At 41.1% G+C, this 6,993-nt stretch overlaps 1 non-coding gene across 1 annotated transcript; it reads right to left on the minus strand.

Annotated features, from left to right (window-relative positions):
- Window positions 1–239: 239 nt before the first annotated feature.
- trnal-cag (transfer RNA leucine (anticodon CAG)) lies at window positions 240–353 on the minus strand. The gene is made up of 2 exons: window positions 316–353; window positions 240–274 (listed from the first exon to the last, which is right to left on the minus strand). It is a non-coding gene; the product is annotated as a tRNA-Leu (tRNA).
- Between the last annotated feature and the right edge of the window lie 6,640 nt (window positions 354–6,993).

Genomic DNA, 6,993 nt, shown 5'->3' on the forward strand with positions numbered 1-6,993 from the left:
TGTCGGCAAAACCAAGGCAGTGATTGTGGTGTTCAGGAGAAGGAAAAGTAGAGGTCCATGAGCCAGTTCTCATTGGATGATTGGTGGTGGAGAGCGCACGTAACTTAAAATTGGTGGGTATTACAAGTTTCTCAAATACATCATCTTTTCTTACTTACGTGTTTGCCTAATCCTCGCAAACAACCGACGCTTGCTTCGCAGTAATAGCATTAACTCGGTTGAATGTTTAAGACAAATAATGTCAGGGGTGGGATTCGAACCCACGCCCCCAGATGGAGACCAGAAACCTCGGATTTGTATGACGGACTTTCATTCCCTGAGTCTGGCGCCTTAGACCGCTCGGCCACCCTGACAACTTTGCATCACCCACTTCACATCCCAAAGAAATTTGATGTTTTTGAGTACAGATGAATGCCTGATTTAAGAACAGAGTTATATAAACACAAACGCACATCCGATTCTGGGAATCGGAAATGAGTCCAAGCTTGTTACAGTTTTCTCAGGTGAGGCGCCCTCTGTGGAAAGAGAAGCAGTGTTACAACTTCAGATCAAAACTCGTTAGACGCGTATCAGCAGAAATCTGTAGCTGAGGTTAAAAGGGTGAATGAGAGCGCTGGGAAGACTCGCTGTCCTCACATGTAGGGAAGTGATGAAATAGTTTATAGATAGGACTGATCCTGGCACCACTGGGTGGGAGGCGATCATGACAAATTTGACAAACCCTGCACACGAGAGGTTCAGCTGTAACGGGGAATGCTGCTTTACAGATGGGTGTTGGCAAGTACAATATAAAGTCCAAAGCAGAGTCCGATGATTACGGATGAAAGAGAAGCTGTGACAAAATTCAGAAGAAAATAAAAGATCTTCGGAAAGTCCACTCAGTCAACTTCGTCTGTTTCATCATTCCGTCATGGCGGATTAATTACCCGTTATACACATTCTCCTGCCTATTTCCCTTAACTTCAGATGTTGTTATTAATAAAAACGTAAGCATGTTTAAATATGTTTCCATAGTGGGATACTACGTTTTTATGTTTAACTATGTTTCCATAGTTTCAATTTAAATGGGGCCATTGACAGCACACCAGCGAGTTGGAAGCGCACTTACTTCTTGGAATATCTCAGTGTTACACCGAACCCATATTCTCAGCGCCAGGTGGGAGTCAATTCAATAACTAGAGATCAACGGGTGATGCTCCAGAAGCGAAGCCCAGAAGTTATATGGAACTACCTAAGTTGTACACGAGAGCTCTGAATAACGGTGTAATAAAGGTACTGGGTCGGACAGACAGAAACAAATGCAGGTCAAATTCTATTACTATTAGATGACTATTACAACTGGCGAGGCTATCACTAACATTGAATCGCTGAAGGGACATTGGTCCAGTTCTATAAAATTGGAACTTGCGGCGGAACGCCGACATCGCTCAGTGTGAATGTTTTCATCTCAGCGCCAGTCAAACATGTCTTCAGGAAAATAAATAAATAAATAGATAGATAGATAGATAGATAGATAGATAGATAGATAGATAGATAGATAGATAGACAGATAGACAAATAAATAAATAAATAAATAAATAAAATCAATCAATCAATTAATTAATTAATTAATTGAATAAATAGATAAATAAATAAATAGATAGGTAAATAAATAAATAGATAAATGGATAGATAAATAAATAGATAAATAGATAAATAGCTGAATAAAACGCTAACCATATTGACAAACGTCTACGGGGTGCTATTTTACATTGAGGCTTCAAGTCGCCGATTGATTTCAGATGAGATAGCATGTAGTGGAAGTGTTGTTATATTGGCCCATTGGAGTAAACTTACGCAATGGTATCAGTGGTTAGCAAAACAACATTACTCTGAATGCTGGCGGGCGGACGAACGAGCTCACTGCCAGGAACTGTAACATACTTTATTCTACGGCTCAACCGACTGCAGCGATTGCAGTACAGGGACCAGATATCCTTCTACTACCCCTTTCTCTCCGCTCCCTCTGAGCTACGAGGGGCGGCGATGGGGTGCGGGACGGCTGTGTAGAAGCAGTAATTGAAAAATATGGCAATTGCTGGTGCAATTGCATTGGCTCCTCAGCACTACCTTCTCCTCCACTTATCTTCGTATCATCCGCAAACTTTACCACAAAGCCATCAATTCCATTATCCAAATAATTGACAAACAATGTGAAAAGTAGCAGTCTTAATTCTGACCCCTGAGGATCACCACTAGGCACTGGTAGCCAAACGGAAAAGGCACCTTTTATACACAATCACTACGTTCTGCCTGTCAGCCTTTCCTCTACCCATGACAGTATTTTTCCTTGAATGCCACAGGATTTCAACTTGTTAAGCAACCTCATGTGTGTCACCGTATCAAAGGCCTTCTGAAAATCCAAGTAATTCGCCGCCTTTCCATTGTCCACCGTTTTTGAAATCCCCTCGAAGAGCTCAAACAGATTAGGCAGGCAAGATTTTCCTCGACAGAAATCATGATGACTGTTCTTATTTTGATCATTACTCTGCAATTACTTGAAAACTTCTTCATTAATAATGGACTGCAAACCTTCCCAACCACTGAGGCGAGACGGGGACGCAACAGAGTCGGCATCAAAGATCAGGCAGAGATCAAAACATCCAGAGAAATCCAAAAATCAGATACAGGAAACAAGCAGAGTAAATATTCAGACCTACAGAGAGCAGATACGATGACTGGAAAGGCTCAGGAAAATTCCTTGGCACAAACTGGCATCACAGGACAGAAATACACTGAGCAATCAGCAGTCAGGCAGATAATAGGAGGAGCACAATGATACACAGGTGGCAGCGATGCAGGTAACAATAAGAAGCTGATGAGAAACGGGGTACTCAGAGATACAGGGGTTGGAGTAGAGCAGGAGCAGGGATGGGAGCAGATCGCAATACAAAACCACAGACTAACATCTGGGGGAAACACACAAAAAGAAAAAGTTCAACTGAGGGTAATGAGAGATTTTCCCAAATCCCTTGCATATTGAAATCCCTCATCACAAATTTGACATTTCCCTTATTAAATGCCCTTTCTCGCTCCCTTTACGATCTCAACCGCATAGCTTGGTTATTTTTTGTTATTTTATGATTCCCATAATGTTGTTTTATTTTACTGTACTCCACCCAGAAAGATTCGAAATTCTCTGACACGATGTCACCTTTTTCTAGAGATGTAATGCCGTCCCTCATAGCACCGTCTATGCCTTCCTGCCCGTCCATTCGGTAAAACATGCATTCTTTTATATTAAGCTCTAAATGTGACCTTCTATCAGCCACGACTCAGTGATGCCAACGACGTCAAACCAACTAAGCTCCAACAATTTCATCCACCTTAGAATACTACGTGCATTTAAAAGGAGCACCCTAATTCCTGCACTGTTCTTCCTTTTGAATATTGCCTATGTGATACAATTTGCTTCCTTTCATTATCTGCATTTCTTCCCATTCATGGCTTGGCCTTACTTACATTCATAACACCCATCGTCTACCTGTCAACCAGCTAGCTCGTCCACAGTGTTGTCATATCTATTTCCGTTCCCTGGCATATTAGTTTAAATCACTTCATTCGGCTGAAGTAAAACTGCCTGCCAGGATAATGGTCGCGCTCTTTTATAAGGCGTGGCAACATAATCGGGCAAGTACAAGGAGACAGTACACTTCTAATGGCAAGGACTGGGATATGGAAGAAAGTTGGGCAGGATATAGTTTTTCCATATTCCGAATTTGAGCACTGTTCATTAATTCTGTGGTATATTGCATTTTCATATCCTGCACTGTACTGTTCTCATAGGACAATATATTTCACATCATAGGCTGGTGAGAATAAACTTGATTCTGATTTTGAGGTTCGGATTTTTCTTCATTGCAGCGTACACAACAGCGAGATTGTTTAAGTTCATGACGGGGCATAATTGGGACGAATGCCCTGTTCTTTCACAGGGTTCCTTTCTGTCATTTCAACTTTCGGTAGTTCTCATTTTCCGACAACCGAAATTGAATCTCCTGTTCCTCTCACTCACGGGATCCACTCGATATTGTTCTTGTCTTTAGTGGCACCTTGTCCAGAGCTATACTTGTGCTGGGGAGAAGCAGCAATCCGGGAAGCAGTGACTGAGAGGTCTGAGTTAAAACGTTCTTTATGACTGCAGGTGTATGTAGTAGTCTCGGAAATCACTGCCTGTGAAAGAGAGTGCCATTACCTCAATGCAGGGAAATTGGGATTTTTTTTTCTCCCAATGTTTTGCTTAAACATTTCCTGTATTCCGATTAAAGTGGACTCTGAACTTTTTGACTGGATTAAATTCAAATTTTCATCCTGCAGCTTCATATTTAGAACGTTCATTTTGTTATAAAGATTGGCGAGGTATTGAATCTTGTTTCGCCAGCTCTTGTCGACATTGAGGAAACATACAACTAGAGTGTCTAAAAGTTCAAAGAAGCGTTTTATGCAGCAGTCTTCTGACAGGCAACACACACCATTGTAGAGAAGCAAACGTTCAATATCTTCATCGTTATCTGGGCAACATTGAAAAATATGCTATTTCATGAATAAGCGATAATTTTCTTGGTAGAAAATATTACAAGTGTCGTGTTTAGAATTTCTTTCTTTCATAAAAACAACACTGAACCAACATGGGGACCCTTCGCATCTGGTGCTCCATCTGTTGCACGAGAAATCATGTTTTTAATTGGAAAACATTTATCCTGAATATACATGTTGAGCTCGTCAAATTTTGATTCCCCTTTGATACTTGTTTTCACCTTTATACAAAAGAGTATCTCTTCATAAACCTCCATTTTTGATAAACCTTGCAAGTGTCTTGAGCAATGTCTCGCACAATTGACTCATTCAGTTGTATCTCAAGCCATTTCTTTGTCGTTCAGCGCAGTTTATACGCAAGGTCTTCGCTCATTTGGTCAATACGACGAACTACAGAGTGATGACTCAGGGGGATATATTTAAAACACTGTTATCCATTTTGGAAATACAGGTGAATTCTTCTGACACAGCTGTCAGTATCAATCTTTCAACAATTGTACCGCATTTATCACACTTTGCTTTCATTTTCAAATAGTTATAAGAAACGTAGAGTCAACTATCAAGGTCACTTTGGCTTTCTTAGCAAGTGACTAGAGTTTTTTTTTCATCCTCTGGACATAAGCAAGGCTATAAGTAAACTTTTCGGGTTATCTTTTACGGAAGTGTTCAAATCTTGACGGTTTCATGACTTCTTTTGACAGTACAGTATTACAAATAAGACGCACAGAGCGTCGCTGCTCTGACTGGAACGGAATAAAACCATACTCCAGCATTGTATTGGCACATTTGCAGTAGTTTATGTTTCTTAGCAAGATTAGAATGCAAGGCTTAACCGCCTTCAGACTCGGAGAATGCGCCCTTAGTATGTATAGATTATTATCGGGGCTAAATTGAACACAAAAGAATGATAACATAAACTGGGATGTGTATCGGATGTTGACGACTGCAGTGAGTTAACTGTTCTCAATGACACACCCTAACGTCAAATATTACCCCTGCCGGTTAAACTATTGAGTGGGTCTCCATTATCACTGACAGTCATTTTGCTCAAATTGTTTAATTTTCAAAGAGGATTCTTCGCTAAATGACATTTTGCGTCCTCGGTCCATTTGAATGAATAAATAAGGAGAAACATTCTTTATGTTACTTCTCCACGTAAATGTGCAATGTGCAATGATAGTAATTTATAATAATTTGTATTGACTAATACATTCACTGTAATATAGAGTACACTCAAATCAGCGTGAGTTAATCAGTCCGATGGCCTGATATATGTAGATGTCCCAGAGTCTGTTGGCCCTGGCTTTTGGATGCGGTACTGCTTCCTAGATGGTAGCAGCTCGAATAGATTGTGCTTGTGATGGCTTGTTTGTCCAATGATCCTGTAGGCCCTTTTCACATGTGCTTGTAAGTGTCCTGAATCATGAGAAGTTCACACCTGGAGATGCGCAGGGCTGTCTGCTCTCATTGGTGCCCCTATAGGAAGTTCAATTTGGGGGCCCATACCACACTTCCTCAACCGTCTGAGGTGATGTGGATGCCGAGGAACTTGAAGCTATTTACCCTCTCAAACTTGGATCCATTGATGTCAATAGGAGTTAGCCCGACTTCATTCCTTCTTTAATCCACAACCAGCTCCTTTGAGATGAGAGGGTGTTTTCTTGACACCACTGTATCAGAGAGATGACTTCTTATGCAGGCCACATCGTTAATTGTTTGAGATAAGGCCTATCAATGTAGAGTCATCAGCAAATTTAATTTGCATATTGGAGCTGTGCATGGGTATACCGGGAATAAAAGAGGGCACTCAGTACGCAGCACTGAGGGGCTCCTGTTTTGAAAGTCGGAGCGTTGGAGGTGAGGAACCCCACTCTTACAGGCTGCTGGCGATCTGACAGGAAGCTCACCACGCAGGGTCAAGACTTAGGTCTCTGAGCTTCTTGTCGAGCCTGGATGGAACTATGGTGTTGAATGCTGAACTGTAGCCGAAGAACAGCATTCTCACATTAGCATCCTTCTTCTCCCGATGTGCAGCGCTACAAGAGGTTGTGCCCAGTTCATTTTACTGGGGGATTTTGAAGTAACATTTTTGAAAGTGTAGCGGGGGACCCGGCAACTTCCAGTAGCTTTGGCATTTCAAAACTTTTTTGCTTCACCATTACAAAAGTGAAACACGGCTTTGCTGGTTAGAGACGAAATTCTCACGTTTGTAAGAAATACGCAAATTATCTTGACGGCATGTAAAAGCAATATTCAATTACCCACTGATGCTAAAATTAGAAGGGAATTCAGACTCAAGGTGCACATTAAGTTTTAAATATTTTAATAGGGATAACTAAAGATAACATATATCAAACCAACACGTTTTTTGCGATGTTTTTTTTAGGATAGGCCAAAATAAAACAAAGTGGTTCACCA

This window comes from Hypanus sabinus, unplaced genomic scaffold (genome assembly GCF_030144855.1).
Source record: "Hypanus sabinus isolate sHypSab1 unplaced genomic scaffold, sHypSab1.hap1 scaffold_2709, whole genome shotgun sequence".
Classification (NCBI taxonomy): Eukaryota; Metazoa; Chordata; class Chondrichthyes; order Myliobatiformes; family Dasyatidae; genus Hypanus; species Hypanus sabinus.